Raw genomic sequence first — 18,950 nt, 5'->3', positions numbered from 1 at the left:
GGTGAGGGGTAGGGAGGTGGCTGCATTGTTGGTAGGAAGCAAAAAAAACCCAAAAGGCAATTTAGGCAACTTGCCACTGAACCAGCATGGGAGAAGGGCCTTTCAGTGCTCACCAGAGCAGTCTGAACCAGGAGGAAACCTCAGTGATCACGTCGCAAAATCGTGTTTGTTCTTTAACGAATGCCGGGACCAGGCACGGATTGGGGAAGAAGGGCAGGGCCAGGGTTACTCACTGGGGAGCAGACAGGAAGTGAACGAGGAAAGCCAACCAGAGCAGAGGCCTGTCCTCAGAGAAGGAAGCGGGCAACCAAAAAGTCCGTGCAGACAATGGCGGTCGCCTGCTGTGGTGGTGGTGGTGGGAGTTGGAGGCTGTCGGGTCAGCGCTAGCTCATGGCAACGTGAGGTATGACAGCCCGGTCTCGCACCCCCTTCACGGTCCTTGGCCTGTTTGCGTCCCTGCTTGTAGCTGTGTGGTCAGCCCATCTTATTGCAGGTTTCCCGCCTTTTCTTTGCCCTGCTTTAGCAAACACAATGCCCTTTCCCGAAGACATGTCCAAAGAAAGTGAGTCCGGCGGCTGGGACGTTCACTTCTAATGATCCTTCCGGTTAGATTTCTTTGAGAAAGATGAGGCTGTCGACTGCTGTCAAGAGACACAGTCTCAGAAACTCACAGGGGCAGTTCTGCCCTGCCCGATAGGGTCACTGTGAGTCAGCATCGACTCAATGGCAGCAAGTTGAGCAAAGTTAAAAAAAGAGAGAGACAGAGAGAGAGAGAGAAGTCTGCCATTCCCTGGCTAATGTTGAATACAGGATCCGCTGCCAGGTCCCCGCCCCCAGCTGTGGCCTCTCTGCCCTGCCCAGGCAACGACCTCTGTTGGCTGCCATCCAGGGCTGGGGACCATCAGGGTGGCTGGGAAGGTCAGGAGGGCTTCTGTCCCTGCAGTTCTTGGTGTCCACACGTCTTGGGACAATGCTCAGAGTTCCACAGGCACGTCTCTGCTTCACCCCCACCCCACCCCACCCCACCCCCAATGCCTGTCCCAGAAGATGGAAGTCAGGGTGCTTTGGAAGGTCCTAAGAGCTGAATGTTAGCGTAACTGAGGTGTAGGCAAGATGGCAGCGTCATTACTTTTTAGATGAAGAATTCAGAGGCCAGAGAATGACCTCAAGCCTGGGTATCCAGGTAGCCTGGCGGCTATTGGCTGCTATGGCAATGCTGCCCCACCTCCAACTACACCCCACCCCCACAGGAGGCCTTGTCCAGGAGTGCAGGGGCACAGACGTCTGGGAAGTCCTGCTGTATTTGCTCTGTGCTGGGCTGGCCATCTCACTTGCCACCTTCCACGGCCTGAGGATGCGTGGCTGTCAGTGTAGCTGTGGCCCTTTCTTGCCTGTGGGAGCTGAGAATTACATCCTATAGTGCCTCACACAACACTGAGGTGTGTACATGGTTCAATGCAATTTAAGTGGGAAGTGATTTTGTCCACAAGCAGAGTGTGTTAGACTGGATAGACTAGAGAAACAAATCATGGACACACATATGTGTATAAGAAAAAGATTTATATGCAAGAGCAATTGAACATTGAGAAAACATTCCAGCCCAGATCAAGTTCATAAGTCTGATATTAGCCCATATTTCTGATATCAATCTATAAAGTCCTTTTCAGACTCACAAAACACATGCAATAACGCCAAATACAGAAGATCACAGGCCAGTGGGTAGAAAGTCTTTTAAGGTGACCAGATGTCCTGCTTTTGGCGGGACAGTCCCCATTTTTGGCGTTTTAAAAAAGTCCCGATTTTTGGAAAGAATGCACGGCAAGCTAGGGAACGGTCTATTTGGTCCATATAGACCAAATTTTTAATCAAGAACCACCCCCACCCCCTTGCCCCCAGTCAATGGTGTCCCGCTTTAAATCTGGTCACCTTATCTTTGGATCCAGTGTCATTGGAAACATCTCGGCGCTGGCAGGGATCTCTCTATGGCTTCTCCAGCTTCCGAGGTCTGGTTGCATCCATGTGGCTTGTCTTCTGCAATGTCTCCCAGGAAGTGGCACACAGAGAGAAGTGTCTTCCGCCCCCAAGGAGGAAGTACCAGATTTCCTAGAATTCTCAGGAGAAGGCCATGCCCACACAGAAGTCTCATTGGCTATCTCCAGATTGACAGCCTAGACTCCACCCCTACACTCTTAATCCTTAAATTGACACCAGATTAGGTGACAGCCACACAGAGGTTTGACTCCTTAAGAGAACCCTAAGGTTCTCTGGTGAGAATGATCGGCATTTGCTTTATTTTTTTCCTCTGAAAGTGAGCATCACCTGAGCCCCAGTGTTTCTTATTCAAGAGCCAGTGATAGCCAGGAGGTGCATGCCATGACTAACCCAAGGTTAGGGTTTAGAATCAGCCCAGTAGCACTGTGGAAGAAAGACCTGGCAGTCCATGTCCACACAGAGGACAGCCTGGGACAACCTATAGAGCAGTTCCATTCCGTAGTACAGGGGGAGCTGGGGTTTGGTGATGGCTTTGGCGGCTGTTTTATAGCCAGGAGAATATTTCCAACCAACACAGGAACACAGGCATGGTGCGTTGGGTAGGTTTCCCAGCACGAAGTATACTTGTTTCATAGCTTGTTGAAGACACTGCTTGGACTTACTACATCGAGTGGTTTTGAGAACTTGTGACAGGGAGGAGACCCAGCAGGGGTTCCATGATAAAGGTTCTGTCTTCTACAAAGTAGACCTGGGTTTAGTTCCCGCCACTCCATCGTCTGCAGCCACCACCACCCATCTGTCCATGGAGGCTTGTGTTGTTGCTGGGCGGCTTTCTGTGGGACTTCCAGAGTAAGACCCACTAAGAAGACAGGCCTGGTGATCCCAACCTGAAAAATCAGCCTGGGAAAACCCTCCTGATCACAAAGGTCAGGCCCCGTTGTATCTGGGGTCACCTTGAGTGGGTAGCCCACCGGAGGGCAGCCTGCCGCCACACAATAAAGTTGAGAGAGAGAGAGAGAGACAGAGAGAGAGAGACTCTTGCCTTGAGGAGACGTGAAAGGGCTAACGAACTTGCCAAAGCGCTCCCTCCAAAGTGTTCGTGGTGGAGGCAGGTCGAGTCACTTCTCCTTTGGGCGCAGTTTATGCCAGTTAACCAAGCCGTTGTTTTCCAGAATTAAGTGTTGGCATGTCTCTTGGAGACGATAGCTTAATAAGCCGTCAAAGCACAGAAGGGAGTCTTAAGTCCTGGGCGTGCAAGTTCCCTCCCAGGGCTGTGATGGCTGAGGCTCTGGGTCAGCTTGACTAGGCTCCAGCATCCAGTTGTTGGGTCGAACCCTCATCTGGGTGCTGCTGTGAAGGTGTGGGGTAGATGTGATGAATACTGACAACCAGCTGATGCTGTCAAGGGTTCCCCCCAATAATGGGTTGCGGGGAAGAGAGCTCATCCAATCGGTTGAAGGTCTTAAGAGCAAAAACGAAGGTTTCCTAGAGAAGGAATTCTGCCCCAAGACTGTAACAAAGACATCCTGCCTGAGTTTCAAGCCTGCCTGATCTAAGGATTTTGGAAGCGCTAGCTCCTGTAATCACATTAGCAGCCAGTTCCTTGCCAATTCCCAATTGGGTAAAGGAAATCTTGAGGTAGTTAGTTTATTGTGCCAACCTGGCCAATAAACACATGTGGGGTTAATTGAAGGGCAGAGTGATAAATGCTCGGTGAGCCTTACCTTTCTGGTTCTTGGGTCTCTGGCTTTGTGATGGTCTGACCAGGGTGCAGTTGCCTTAGCTAGTTCTCTGCTTCAGCTGACCAGGGTCATTTCCTGCAAGATATCCCCAAGGAGAAGCCCCATGGACCTACCCCGATGCAGCCTTGGGTGCTGGAGCAGCCACGTGGAGACCCCTGCCAGCGCTGAGATGCTTACACGTTCACTGACTCGGCTTTCCTCCTGCAGTCGGCATCATTGTGTCTGTTTTGTGAGGTGGAGGAATGCTTTGTGACTTGATGTTGGACATATGGGTTAATATTGGACTTGTGGGCTTGGGCAGTATTAGGTTGGGGTGTTTTCTTGATGCGCACTTACCCTTTATATAAACCTCTCTCTTATCATGAGTTTCTGTGGATTTGTTTCTCTAAAGTGCCCAAACTAACACAAATCTCTTGCTCTCTCTCATTCTCTTCTACCTCTTTCAGTCTCCGTCTCTCTGTGTTTGTTTGTCTGTGTGTGTGTGTGTGTGTGTGTGTGTGTGTGGTGCACGATTGGGAGGCACTCAGTTGCTAACCAAATGGTCAGCAGTTCGAGCTCCCCTAGTGACTCTGGAAGCCACAAGAGCTGGTGACCTACCTGCCTCTGTTAGACGCACAGACTAGGAAACCTGATGAGGCAGCTCTACTCTGTCCTGTAAGGCAGCCAGGAGTCTGAATTTGACTCAGCAGCACACATCAACAACTGTTGAGGGGTCTTAAGAAGTTTCTTGTAAGAAAACCCATTATCTTTTAATTCCATTTTCCCACATGTTTTCTAAAGGCCCTTGTGTGTCTGTCTGCATGGATGTGGTATTTTTCCTTCCTGGTTATCTAGAGAACTCCTTCATGGGGTCTTCCAGGACCCCCATGGCCTGCATGTGCAAACCCCAGTGTGCTGGTGGGCATGGCTTCAGGGCCAGCTCTCCTGCTAAGCCCTTCCTGGATGTAGTATGCAGACCACACAGCACTAGGGGTGCCCCTGCCTTCCGTCCCCCTGCCTGAAGCCCCAGCTTGCCCTGATAGGCCTCCATTCACCAGCTTCTCCGGGTTCCTTTCATTGGAAGGCAGCAGCCACTCCTCAGCACTGTCAGCTTCCTGAAGGCTGGCGCCATAACTAATTCATTTTGGACATTGTTAATTCCTAAAATAGACCGTTCCATTTAACAGACGCCCAGCTGGTTACAAACTAAACCCAGTTGATCAAGCCTACCACTCATAAGCAGTGGTGGTGGCATCAGGCTGCCAGGCCAGGATCGGGTGAGGAGTGGTGAAGCTTCTGCCAGGGAGAGGGCCCGTGTGAGCGAGTCGGGGAGGCTCCACTCAGAAGCAGGGCCTCCGGCTTCCTGAGTTCTTTTCAGCCTCGATACTTCCGACCTTCCCTGCTTACTGCTGGGGAGGAACTTAGACTGGCCGAGACTCAGCACAACTCTAAGCAGGCGGAAGAGTACCTGGGGCTCTTCCTCTCTAGAGCTCTCGAGCGCTAGCGGCTGGAGCCCACCTGGACACAAAGGCCCCAGTGGGGAAGCACATGGAGCCTCCGTCGGTAAGAAAAGAAGGCCGCTGGCCCGGGTGGGACCGAGGAAGGAGGGTGTCAAGAAGCCTCCTCCCCTTGATGTCTCTCTTGGTCACGGTTGCTACGCTGCCGCCGTCCCTACGCTGGCACTTGTCTCTGTATCTCTGCCCTTCTGCACCCTCTCTGCAGAGCGGCCTCTTCTCCTCACTGGCCGATGGTGACTGACTTTCTGTGATAGTGTCCTTGCTGAGCTCCCTGGGGAGTACTGTCCATGGCTCTTTGCTGGTCAATGTTTCCAAGAGGGTTGGTGGCGGTCAACCCTTATCACTGCCGGTGGGCAGATGGGGAAGGAAGCAGGCAGGGCCAGATGTGACCAGAGGCAGCGAGGGGGACTGTTACTGGCTAGTGCTGACCAGGAACAAGTTCTCATCTGGCTCACGGAGCGTTCATTCCACAACTCCAACCAAACCAAGTCCACTGTTATCAAGTCAATTTGGACTCACAGCAGAACCGTCCCACAGGCTGGACAATCATTACTTAAGGAAGCAGACAGCCTCTTCCTCCTGAAGCGTGGTTGACTGAGGGGCTCAACCACTGACTTTGTGGATAGGGGCCAGGTGCTATGACCAGTGTCCCACCTGGGCCCTTCCTATGACTTAAAGACTGGGCTTAACTCACGTTTTAAGTCCTTTACGCCACTGAGCACCTATGTAGATGCAGAGCCTCTCCTGCGTGGTCTCAGGAGCAGATGGCGATGGTGAGCCATCGGGGGGTTCTACAGGTTTCCGTCCAGCTAGAAAGCCTTGTCTATTTCTTGATTTGGGATTTTATTCCACATTTTTCGCCCACCCCGCCTGGGAGCTTCTCATGTGCTCCCTTTCAGAACAGTTGGTTTCACTAAGTGTATTTTAAACGTGCCATCCCTGGTCGCCTTCTGGCAACATGAAAGATGATGTTTCCAATTTCCAAGTGTATCTAGTTTTGAGTGTATCTATGTATGCACCGACTGTCCAGTTGTGAGGCTTGATTGCCTAAACACATGTACTCATGCATGCATGCACACACAGAGATTGAAAAAGAGGAAGTGGGCAGAGGGGAAATGCTAGGTGTTATCTGTACCTGGAGGAAGCTGCCTTTGTCAAGTGCAGGTCGCTGCAGCTGGCTAAAACTGAGCTCCCGTGAAAATATGCAAAAGCCTGTAATCAGGCATTGGGGCTTCCTTAAGGTGTTTCCTTTGCAAGGTTGTGATCAGAGGAAGCTGCGAACTAACATTATGTAACAGTGGCTTGACTTGGCCCGGCCTACCACACTGGAGTCTACTCTGCTCGGCTGCAGGAATGGTGGTCCCAATGTTTGTCAGCTAGCCACGAGAATGACTGGTAATCATCTGCTGTCATCAGTGGCAGCTGCGGCTAATTAGAGACTTGGCGATGGAGAAGAGCCTCTGATGTCGTCTGGGGCCCTCCTTGGGGGCGGCTGCTGTTTGATCCGCGAAGGTCCCCTGTGGACCGGGCTCCTAGCTGAGCCAGCAGTGACATCTCAGACGCCGTTCGCTGCTCCGGCTCAGGTCCCCCAAAAGAGGAACCCTCCAGATGCCGCGTGTGGTCCTGCGCCTCTCTTTCCCTTTCTGAAATGATGAACTCCCAAACAGTGTGTGTCCCTCGGCTGCTTGTTTCACAGCAGAAGTTACTTTCCTTTTCATTCTGTTGTTCTTGGCCTCTGGGTCAGTTCCAACCCGTGACTCCCCTGTGTCTCTAGCCTTTGTCGGGGCTGAGGTTCTGGAGTTAGATCGCCAGGCCTTTCTTCTGAGGATCCCCACCCCGAACGGAGTCCAATTGCCATCCTTCCCGTGAGAAGCAGAATATGCTCATATGCACACACACCCCCCACCTGAGATCCCAATAACAAAGGGGTGGGGGTGTGTGTGTGTGTGTCTCTTTTCGGTTTGGTTTCTGTGGTTTTACCCCACTTTTGCTACCCTGAACTGTATGCTGTAACCCAACTCACACACGTCTACGTAACGTAACGCCCAGAGAAGGTCTGTGAATTTTCAGAAGCTCCCTCTGTGAGGTAGTGAGAGGCAGCTGGCTCCCTGGACACAGGCCCAGGCCACCAGGTGGCGGCTGTGCTACAGATATCTTGCCCCCCATGGCCAGTCTCTCCGTGGAAGGCTCCTTCTCCTTTGAGCCATTTGCTGTCAACTCAGTCCCAACTGGTTGCCCAACTCAGCCACCGCAGGAATGCCCATGGGTTTCCAGGGACTGGTTTGGGGGAAATAGATCCCCAGGGCTTTCTTCAAGCTGCCTTTAGGTGGAATTAAGCCTGCTACCTTGTGGTTAGTGGTGAGCGTGCTAACGGTACCACTCATGGACTCCTTTAAAATTTATTCTACTAAATCATTTTACTGGGGGCTCTAACAGCTCTTTTACCAATCCATACATCCATTGGGTCAAGCACATTTGGACATATGTTGCCATTGTCCTTTTCAAAACATTTTCTTTCTACTTGAGCCCTTGGTATCAGCTCCTCATTTTTTTCTTCCCTTCCCTCCCCTCCCACCCTCATGAACCCTTGTTAAAGGATACATTATTATTATTTTCATATCTTACACCATCCACTGTCTCCCTTCACCTATGTTTCTGTTGTTCATCACCCAGGGTGTGTGTGTTATAGGTCGATCATTGTGATTGTTTCCCACTTTCTCCCCACACCTTTCCCCTACCCTTATGGTATGGACACTCCCATTACTGTTCCAGAAGGGTTTATCTGTCCTGAATTCTGTATGTCAAGAGAGCTCTTAACATGCTCTCAATAGTGTACATGCTCTGGTCTAACCGGATTTGTAAGGTAGAACTGGGGTCATGATAGTGGTAGTGGGGGGAGGAGGCATAAAAGAACTAGAGGAATGCTGTATATGCTGTATGGTTTGTTGGTGCTAGACTGCACCCCACCTAGGGACTCATACGAGTTATGCTGCTCGGAGCCCTTCACAGAAAAAGGTAGAGTTTGAGCTGCTAACTTCAAGGTCGGTCCTTCAAACTGGCCAGCTGCTCTGGGGGTGAAAGATAAGGCTGTCTGTCTCCATGGAGATTTAATCTCAGACATCCTGAGTAGGAGTTTTACTCAGTCCTACAGGGTCACTGTATGGAGCCTGGTGGTGTAGTGGTTAAGAGTTGGGCTTGTGGTTGGTAGTTCAAAACCACCTGAAGCTCCCTGAAAGAAAGACTGGGTTTTCTATTCCTGTAAACAGGTCCTGTCTCTGGAACCCCCAGGGGGTCACAGTGAGTTTTGAGTTTTATAGGGTCCCTGGTGGGGGGGGGGGGGTTGTGGTAGCACGGTGGTTGCCCATGAGGCTAACTGCAAGGTCAGCAGTTTAAAACTACCAGGCGATCCTCATGAGAAAGAGAAAGAGGAGGCTTTCTACTCCCATAAAGAGCTCCTGTCTCAGAAACTCAACAGGGACAGTTCTACCCTGTTCTGTAGGGTCGCTTGGCGTCAGAATCAACTCAACCAACCGTATCAGGTTTTGTGTCTCACAGAGGGAAGGATGTACGTCTTGGCTGGCGAACCCTCGGGGAGATGAGCCCTCCAGCTCTCCGCTCCATCACCGAGTGACCTCTTCGGAGCCGCTTAGTTCTCTGTTGACAAGCACGTAACCTTCCAGGAGTGTGTGCTGGTCCTGTCTCCTGTACATGCTTCTTCCACTGTTGTTTGACCAATGCCGGTTCCCTGCAACAAGAGCAGGCTGACCCATCACTGTGATTCTCTAGACGCCCAGGACGGGAAGTACAAGGAGTCCAAAGTCAGCTTGGGGACATCAGCGCAGCCCAGCCAGGAACTTCATCTCTCTTGGCAGCCCCGGCCCCACCCAGGGAGAGTGGCTCTTGCGCACACTCTTCGTTGGTGAGACGTTTGTCTTTGATGAGCGAGGGCATCCTCAGGTGAGAGACACCAGGTGGGGCCTTGAGGGACCTAGGAAAGACCTGTGTGGGTTTGGGGACTCAGTCCCCTCACTTCAGAAGAGGGCGCTCCCTCAGGACTCTTGATGATGCCCCGTGGGCCCAGGCTGAAGCCTGTGTGGCGCATGGGTGCACACTAGCTCTGTGACCTGGGGCCATTTCTTAGCTCTCCTGGAGCGTGCATTCTCATCGGTGGGATGCGGTGACTGGGGGATGCCTCAGACATCCAATCCACCTGCCTCTAAGCTGACCTGCCCGGGAACAGTGGCCGTCAGCTGCCCACCGGAGAAGTGAGCGCTCGACGTGCGTGAGGTGCCGTGGGGGAGTCAATCACGTGGATGGATGGGACGTGAGAAAGACCTGGACAGATATTTCATTTGTTGGCTTTCCTGTCTGTAGTGGCAATGTCTGTACTGCACCCGGACGCTCTTTCAACTGATCCATCCTTACAACTAACCAAAACAAACCCCCCCAAAAGTCCTGGAACCACCTGCCCTCACCCATTTGACATGAGAGGATGGACCAGTGCTCCGCTCTCCCTGCTGTGCTCCGGAATAAACTGTCAGTTTGCCCATGCCGTCATTATGGAACCGGGTGTAGTCTTTTCCTTAGAGACCAAAATCATGTACCGGGAGTGGCCTCCGTGTTCTGACAGCCCTATCATTACTTCCTGTTATTTTCAAGCCCTATTGATTACAACTCTTAGGGAGTGGCAATTCCGATCTAAAATAATCAGCAGGGAAGGTTAACCCCCCCATTCTTCTCCTCTGTTCCCTTGGGGCTCTGCATACCCTGAACCATGGGGTACGAGAGGCACAAGACCTTCCACACTACCTCCCACACGGATCCCGGGATGGTGCTGCACATGGTCAGCATGCTCGGCTGTGTACCAAAACACTGAAAGTTTGAGTCCACCCAGAGGTGCCTCAGCAGAAGGGCCTGGTGGTCCGCTCCCCAGAAACCAGCCTTTGAAAACCCTGTGGTTTTCAGGCATGATCACCATCCTCTCAATACCGGTGGGGAAACTGGGAAAGAGACGCCGAGTCTAAGCTGGAAAGCTGTGGTGCTGGTGGGCAAACCGAGGCAGCCTGGCCCCAGGGCAGACAGGCACACATGCTTCCAGAACAGCTCGACCACACTGCTTCTTGCTGGCTGGGACGAGAAGCATGGGCCACTAGGTGGTCCCTTGTTGCTGGGTGCTGGTGAGTCCAGTCCACCTCCCTGCCGGCCTGTAGGTCAGACAGAAATACTCCCTAGGGTTTCCCAGGCTGGGATCGGCAGGAGTGGATCACCAGGTCTTTACCCCATAGGGTTCTGTTTGACTGAACCCAGCTGCTGTTGGGAATTGACTGTGTGCCACTAGGCTTCCCCAGATGGGGCGCCAGGCACCGTCTTTTCACACACACCCTCCCACCACTCCCATTTTGTCCTTGTGACAGAAGCTAGGACACCAGCGCTGTTTGGGAGCCTGTACTAAGTGAGCCAGGTGGGAAGGTACTGTGCTGGGAAGGGGAGAAGGGCGTCTGCCTCTGCTTCTCCTGGGGTGACCCGGGTAGGCAGCTGTTTCTCTACTGCTTCCCCAGGCCCCTCCCTGGGGAAGACACTGCCTGAAGGGGTGGCTTCCCTGGTGGCTCTAAGGAGGAGCCTCCTCCTCAGTGGTGTTGACGGTGTGCCGGCTGATCTCTCCTGCAGATACATGTGTGTCTCTCCGGGGACCTGTGTGGGTAGAGGACTTGCACACGCCCCTTTGGGCAGCCCCCTGCTGAAGGACCATGACTCTGGGGTGACTTATCGCCTTCAAATGCGAGGTCATCGATGTGGCCTTGCCACTGTGGTTACTGTGTAAGATGTGTGGTTTAAGGCACACGCCTCGACTTCCCGTGTAGTGCTTCCGGTTAGCCCCGCCCAGCACCAGGGCAGTGAACTAGAAGGGGGGAGGTGCGAGTTTGCCCACCGCCTCCGCGGAAGAAAGGCTGGTGATCTGCTTCTGAACACACAGCCCCTGAGAACCCAAAGGTGCCCAGCCCCACTGTCAACACCCGTGGGTGCTTATGGCAGTGACCGACAACTGGCGGTGCTGGTTGATGCACTGGGCTCGATTCAGAGATTGGGGCTTGTACTCCTAGGTGTCCTGGTCAGAAGGATAGGACACTAGCCTCCCCCACAGATGTGAGCACTTTCCACGGAGGATGGCCAGCTCAGTTCACGGGGCCTGTGGCCTGCCGCTGTGTGGTTCTCCACCAAGCGTCGTCGCCTGCCCTCCCCTCTGTCCTATATTCCTCTTTCCCACAGCATTGCTGCCTCTCTTCCTGGTGGGTTTTCTTTGCCCCCTCCTGCCTTGTTCCCTTCTAATGGTCTACCACCATGGTGGCGGCGGTAGTCATGCCTCACAGCATCAGACCCTCATGAGCCAGAGTTTATAAGCCTGGCTTTCTCCCCAAATAGACCGCCATACCCTTCTTTCTAAACTGCCGCAGTCTGGAGCCTCTGCAGAGACCTGTGTGGTATCAGAGCAACAGGTCACCCTCCAGAGGTGGGTGGGGGCTGCGTGAGGCTCCCTGGCCGAGAATGGAACCCGGGTCTCCATGGGGAAGGGGAGAACCCCACCCCACCCCCAGCGGTTAGGTCACAGGAGCGGGGTGTAACCTCAGACAGTCCCTTCTCCCTGGATGGTTTCCCAGGCCCTTGTTTTGTTGAATGAGGATTTTCACCACAGCCTGTAAACCGGGTCAGCATTTCAAGAGCACCAGCAGCGAATTTACAAATTTGCAACAAGCAAGCATAAGCCCCAGACCACATTGCGTGCAGCAGGCCTCTTGCGGGGAGTCCCTGGCCGTGCTACGTGTACAGGAAAGGTCTTTTACAAGACCTTGTAAAACAAAGCCTATTAAAGACGGTTCCGCACGCTGCTGGCAACCACCGCAGAGCCATGCCCGTTAGTAGACGTCAGCCTTTCAAGATGTTGTAGTACCGGGGCACAGGGCGTTCCACTGCTGTGAGAGGCCTCCTGGGGGTGGTCCTCAGTCAACTCAGGGCCGAGCTCTACAGGGCCCCCACCAAGGCCAAGGTGTTCGCACACCTCTGGTAGCTGTGGCTTCAGGCGCCACAGTCAGCAGGTGCCCCCACCCTCACCCCCTCCAGGAGTCCCACTCAGCCGGCTCTGTGCACATTGCTAACCTGGGTGCATGTGAATCGTTTTTTTTTTGTTCCCCAGGATCCCGAGTCTACATGTAGTGTCATTTACAAATTCCAGTGGTTAATTGTGCTTCCTCTTCCAGACCCCTTATTAAGTGTATGGCTTTTTAAAGACAGCAAAGCGAGACTCTGCCGTAACAGTCTACCGGGACTTTCTTTCGGCCGAATCTCCACTGTTGGCTGTTCATGGTCGTTCTCTTGAGATGGTGGAAGGCAGGCCCACAGAGCAGTGTCCCCGCAGCCCAGCCAGGTCTCTGTGTTTCTGAGTCCCACCTCTGCCGAGGCAATGGCGTGCTAGCCTGGTTGGGAGGGGGCTTTGTGCATAGAGATGCCCAGCCTTTGATGGTGGCGCCCTGTTGGCACAGCGAGATGAGCGGTGGCCAGGGAGCCGGCGCATCTGGTTTGGGGTTTGGACCCATCGATGCTCTCAGAGCAGCGCGACCTTTCTGGGCTGGCGTTCTCCACCTGACAGCCACACTCTCGCCTTCCCCTCTCGGTCCTGTATTTTCCCTTTGCCCACCCACTGCCCTGTGTGCTCATTAACACTGGGCCGAGGGGTTTCACCAGGCGGCTACCGAGTACACCAAGCTGTGCTTCTGCCAACACAGCAGCCAAAAGGCTTTGATAGAGGAGGATGGCATTATCAAAGTCACACAGACAGCCTTGCACAGCTTCTGTATCCAAACCACCTGTCTGTCCGTCTGAGTGAGAAAGCCCGGCCCACCTGGAAGCAGGAGCAGCCCCTGAAGGGCACAGACTGGGTGAAGGGCAGTGAGTGGCCAGCCAACTCCGGAAGGAGAATCCCAGGCAGGTGGACCATTGGGAGCCACAGCGCTCACCAGACTCCCCCTGCAAACTGGAGGACTGCCACTGACTGCCTCAGCAGGGCACCTAGGTGTCCACCGGGGCCTCCGGATAGTCATATAACTGCCGGGACTCTTGAACCAGGCCATGGAGGAGTGAGCGGGGTCACGCAGTCTCAACAATCAATGGCACGTGCCACTCCGGAGCCCCCAGTCCAGTCATCCACTCAGGCAGCAGCACCCCTCCATTGAGTTCAGTGTTAAGCCACGTGTCTCTCTGCTGCCCACTCTGGGCACCATATTAGGCAGCTCTGTGCCCGGCGGTTAATCAGAGCCTCAAAGGCTCAGATAGCATCATCCTAGCAATGGTTCTCAACCGATGGGTCACGACCCCTTTGGGAGTTGAACTATTCTTTCACAGGGGTCGCCTGATTCTTAACAGTAGCAAAATGACAGTGATGAAGTAGCAATGAAAATAATTTTATGGTGGGGGGGGGGGGTCGCCACAACATGAGGAACTGTATTAAAGGGTCGCAGCAGGGCCGAAATGTCAGTGCAGGCATCGCCACTCTGAGCATGACTCCTAGTCTTTTACAGAAGGAAGCCTTTGTATCTATCATGGCAAAACAGGAGTCACGTGACAAAGCTCCTCTCTCTCACGGTTGGCTTTTCTGTGTCCTGTGGACAGACTTGCTCCTCTTTCTGCAGTCACATTACTCCCACACGTTCATCTCCCAAATACTTCCCAGACTGTTTCCATCAGTGATTTCACTGGCACCCATCCCTCTCCTGGGATAAGGTGGGGAGGGGACGGCTAGCAAGTGTGCCGTCGGGGCTTTTCTGCAGGAACCCTGAATAGAGACCGTGCTTGCTCAGCGAGCTTGTCAACACCATTTATTGAGGCTGCTGCATTCCACCTTGCTCTCCTTATCTTTTCCCACCATGTCATAGTGAATTCAGCATGTTTTTGTAAGATAGTCCCTTTGTTGACATTAACATTAAAAACTCACCTACTTTCCTCAAGGGCAGTCGGCCATAGTCTTGGCTTTGGGTCCACCTCGGCTCGCTCAGGGAAGCCCGTAGATTCACAGTCACACTCGGGAACTGGTCTGGAGTAGACATGTACTGTAGCAACAGACCTGTGGAATCCCCTGATGGCGTAGCGATTAAGGGCTTGATAGGCCAGTGGTTCAAATCCACCCAGCGAGTCCTGGGAGAGAGGCTTGAGATTGGCTTCCCGAAGGACTGCAGCCAGGGGAAGCCTGTGGACGCTTAGGCTCTGTGCTCTGGGGCTGCTGTGACTGTCAATAACAGCTTGCATGTGGGGCCCCTGTTCGTCTGTCAGAGCCTGGCTCATGCTAGGGGTGGTAGTTACATGATTTCATGTCAACTTGAAGGTATAACAGCATAGGGGTGATATGCGACCTATCAATGAGGTCACAGCCTGAGGGTGCCTCCTTGTGGGCGTGACCTTCCCATAGGAGGGTCCTGGGAACCTCCCCCCCCCCCTCTCTCCTTCACCTTCCTTCTGGGGAGCCACTGGAAGACTCACGCCAGCCCTGTGATGCTTCCACCGCCATTGGGTCCACAAGACTTTTCACCCACCGGCCTGTGACCTTCCTGCATTTCGCATCATTGCTTGTGGCTGTGTGAGTCTGAAGAGGGGTTTAGGGACTAGTATCGGACTTATGGACTTATTCTGGACTAGGCTGGGTTTCCCCCCTGATGTCTAACTACATTTTGATATAGAGCTCTCTCTTACACATAACAAAAAGAATGCTTGGTCGCGTTTCTCTGTCACGTGGCTATATTCTTTCCTAGATGCCAGGCATGTTCCCAGATGACTCGTATTTTCCCTAAGTTGCTATTTGAGTGTTTTGCATCATAGAAGAAACAAAGTAGTCAATTCAGATTCCTTAGCCTTTTTGATTTAGTGTAAATGGTGGTTTTAACAAATACAAGGTAATCGTGCCCCATTTGAGGGAAGGGAACTGGATTCAGTCCACCGAAACCTGACCACTTTACTTCTCTAGGAGAGGAGCTTTTTATAGCCCGCTTGCGTTCTTCTTGTCCTATTTCTGTCATTTTTCATATTTCTTCTGATTACGCACAGAGCACGCACCTCGGCAAATAGCACTTTGGGATTTCAGCCACCTCGCCCAAGATGTTGCATGTTTACCGTGAAGCCATATGCCAATTAGCATGAGTTACCTAGTGCTGTTTCTTCCATAGAGCTGGGAACTTTAGGGAAAAAAACATACAAGACCGTGCGGATGGGGAATGGTGTTTCTTTGACTGCTCACTATGACGTGAGCAGGCTGACCCCGCCAGCCCACTCAGCAGGAGAAAGCAGAGGCTGTCCACTCCTGTAAAGATGTCCAGGCCTAGAAACCCAAGGGAGCAGCTTCATTCTGCCCTGTCCGGTCTCATGAGCCAGAAGCAAATGGACGGAATCGACTGGGTTTGGGGTTTTGGTACACAAAGCCTTCTCACCGTCGGCTTACTTTTCAGTGATTGATTTTACCTTCCCTTCAGCTGGGTCTGAGGAAACCTGGGCCTCCAGTGGGCTCCACATTCGTTGCTAACCCGCGTCAGCTGTGCGGATCCGCCAGCCCCTCTTAAGGAGAAAGACGAGGCTCTCTGCTCCCACCAAGAGTTACAACCTCAGAAGCCCACAGAGGCCAGGCTACTTGGTCCTATAGGGTCCTTATATGTCAGAATCAACTCGGCGTCCGGGGGTGGGTTGGCTTAATTGGGTCTAGGACAACCGTGCATTCCTGGAGGGTGCACCTGGTGAACAGGCTCAGCTGCCGACCAGAAGGTTGGAGGTTGGTGTCCGCTCAGAGTGGCCTCGGAAGAAAGTCCCGATGATCTGTTTCCAGAGCCCCAGTCACTGCAAACCGTTCAATTGAGCACAGGTGGGGGTCACCGTGTGTTGGCACCGCCGCAATGGCAGCTGGTTAGACAATGGGAACGTTTTGTTAAGGCGTGGTTTTCACGGCTTGCCCTCGGGCTTGGTGGAGACTCTCAGAGTCGGTAGCCAGCAGGTGCTGACCATGTTTAAGTGGGTTGTCTTCCGCACCATTTCTCAGGCTGCGAGTGGGCAGCCCTTGGGGGAGGGATGGAGCTTCCAGAGCTGCACAAGGGCCAGGTGGCTGGCTCATTGGGGACATGGGGTTGGGGTGGGGGGCAGTCTGCCCACCTGTCACGAAGACAGGGCAATGACTCCCAAAGTAGCCTTGCCATTCTGAACAGTCGTGGAACCGACCCAAACCTTTTGATTTTGAGGAAAGCCTCCCAGCGTGGCCAGTGTGACGATGCGCCTTGGCGAGCATCTGAGCAGCACATGCAGAGCCGGGGGCTGCTCGCTGGCTGCGTTCAACTTCACACGGGCGAAAAATGTTTCCTGCTCCTTCATCTCCTGGCAAAGGTTTGCTTTGAGACGCTCCTCGTGGGGGGCAGCAGGCTCTCGGAGGTCTCCTTCACCTTCGAGGGAAAGAAGCAACCCAGGAACAACAAGGACTCTGGGGGCATGTTTCCCTGGGCTCCCAGGAACAGAAACCTTCTGGCCACATGTTGGGAATGGTGCTCCCCCAGCAGGTGTGCCGTGCTGTGAGGGTCCTAAGAAGTTCGTGGGCCACAAGTCCCTTGCTGGGCCTGGACCCTTCAATCTGCGCTTCTGTAAAGATTCACAGTCTTGAACCTGTACAGGGAAGTTCTCCTCTGCCATGCTGGGTCACTGGGAGTCGAAATCCACTCAGGGCAGCAGGAAGGGGGTGCAGGGGGACAGAACCCAGTTGTACTGGCCAGAGATGGAAAAGGTTCGGCAAGGCCAGCTCTCCTCAGCACCGTAGGCGGGAGTGCGGCCTGGGATGGTTTGTCTGAAGTAACCTTTGGCAGTATGCACACAATAAATTAATATCTCATGATAGACCCAGACTTTTTCTAAGGCTTCGTTTTAAGTAGTCTTCAGACATGCATAAATAAACGTGTGTTGCCATTTGAGCTCACAAACGTTCATTCATTTACTCTCTGTCTCATTGGCTCTGACTTGCACCGACCCCTTGCAGAACTGCTTCAACGGGTTTTACAAGGTGGTTTACATTTAGAACCGGCTTGCCAAGCCTTTCTTGCGACGTTCCTCTGGCGGTGTGAGCTGTAAGCCTTTTGGTTAGTGGTACAGCCCCTCACCATTTGTACCACGCAGAGACTCCTCATGAGCAACCACGCTCATCAAAATGCCCCAGCATGCAATCTAGAAAAATGCCTAACAAGGGGTTAAAAAAAAATGAGGTAAACGTGGATCAGGCACTATTGAAGTCCAATGCCTCTGAGTGCATGTCTGCTCAGAGAGACCCTTACTTACCTGGGGTGTCCCAGACTGTGAATCTTTACAGGAGCAAATAGCCTCATCCTTCGCCTGTGGAGTGACTGATGGTTTTGAACCATTGACCTTGTGGTTAACAGCCAAACACTTATCCCAAAGCACCACAAGAACACCTTACAGTACTCTGCATCTTTTAATATTAGACACTTGAGACATGTTTTGCATTAGACTGAAAAACAAAATAAAATGCATTTTAAGTTCACACTGCATGTCTTTGAATCTGTCCCAAGATATGAGCCGCGTGTGACTTGGAAATGTTGTATAGCGTCTTTACTCCCGTTTTCTTACCTATAGAACAGCAGGCACAATGGCGATATAAACTTTAAGACTGTCACAGCATGAAAACACAAAATCCTACCACTATAGAGTCGATTCCCACTCATTTAAGTCCTGTCAGAGAGCATAGACCTGCCCTGGAGGCTAAACAGGGGCAGAAAGCCTCACCGGTATCCCTTGGAGCAGCCGGTGGGCTTGAACTGCCAATCCTATGGTTAGCAGGCCAGCGCATGACCCACTGTCCTGCACCAGGACTCCTCTGGCACAGTGGAACCAAACCAAACTCACTGCCGCCGAGTCAGTGCTGACCTTGTGAGTTCCCGGCACTGCAACTGTGTACGAGAGCGGAAAGCCCAGCCTTTCTCCTCTGGCCCAGTGTGAGTGCCCATTACATGTAAGTGTGGACAAGCAAGCTGCTCAAATTCCGGGGCCTTGTTTCCTCGTCTGTGAAATGGGAACTACGTTGGCAAGCCTGTGAAGCTTAACTCAGTTAATGTACTGACACGCACTGAAAGCGTCTGGTCCTGTAGGCCTGTTTCTGCCCTGGAGTGGCCTCCAGCCCAGAAGGTGGAAGGGGACGGCTGCACGGCCCTGTGCTGTCTCCATGACTGCAGCACGGCGCTCCCCAGTGGCCAGCCGGCCGGCCAGTCCATTGCTACTGAAAGCAGCCCTGTCTGTCAGTCCATGGGGACCCTGGGTTCCCGAGGCTGTAGATCTTCACACGCGAAGCAGGCTGCCCTGTCTTTCTTCAGAGTGTCAGCCGGCGGGGTTGAAGTCCAGACCTTCCAGTCAGTTAGCAGACGAGTGTTTAACCACTGCACTGCCAGGGCTCCATGCGGCCGGCTGTTGTGAGGTGCCCTCGAGTCCGTGCCAGCCCGCAGCAGCCCCGTGCACAGGAGAACCACATGCTGTGGAGTCCTGTGCCATCCGCACAGTTGTTCCGATGCCCGAGCCCACTGCTGCAGCCACTGTGTCCGTCCACCTCGTTGAAGGCCTTCCTCTTTTTCCGATGCCCCTCCCCTTTGCCAAGCATGATGTCCTTCTCCAGGGACTGTCCTCTCCTGGCACCACGTCCAAAGCATGT

The 18,950-nt window shown here is 53.1% G+C and overlaps 1 protein-coding gene across 3 annotated transcripts in view; it reads left to right on the top strand.

Moving 5' to 3' along the window:
* The window catches only part of JCAD (junctional cadherin 5 associated), a 113,214-nt gene that overhangs the window by 79,901 nt on the left and 14,363 nt on the right, over positions 1–18,950 (top strand). The window lies entirely within an intron of this gene.

Source organism: Echinops telfairi, unplaced genomic scaffold (assembly GCF_000313985.2).
Source record: "Echinops telfairi isolate 266 unplaced genomic scaffold, ASM31398v2 ScPeMD7_31;HRSCAF=116, whole genome shotgun sequence".
Taxonomy (NCBI): domain Eukaryota; kingdom Metazoa; phylum Chordata; class Mammalia; order Afrosoricida; family Tenrecidae; genus Echinops; species Echinops telfairi.
This window is presented reverse-complemented; position numbering and strand designations above follow the sequence as displayed.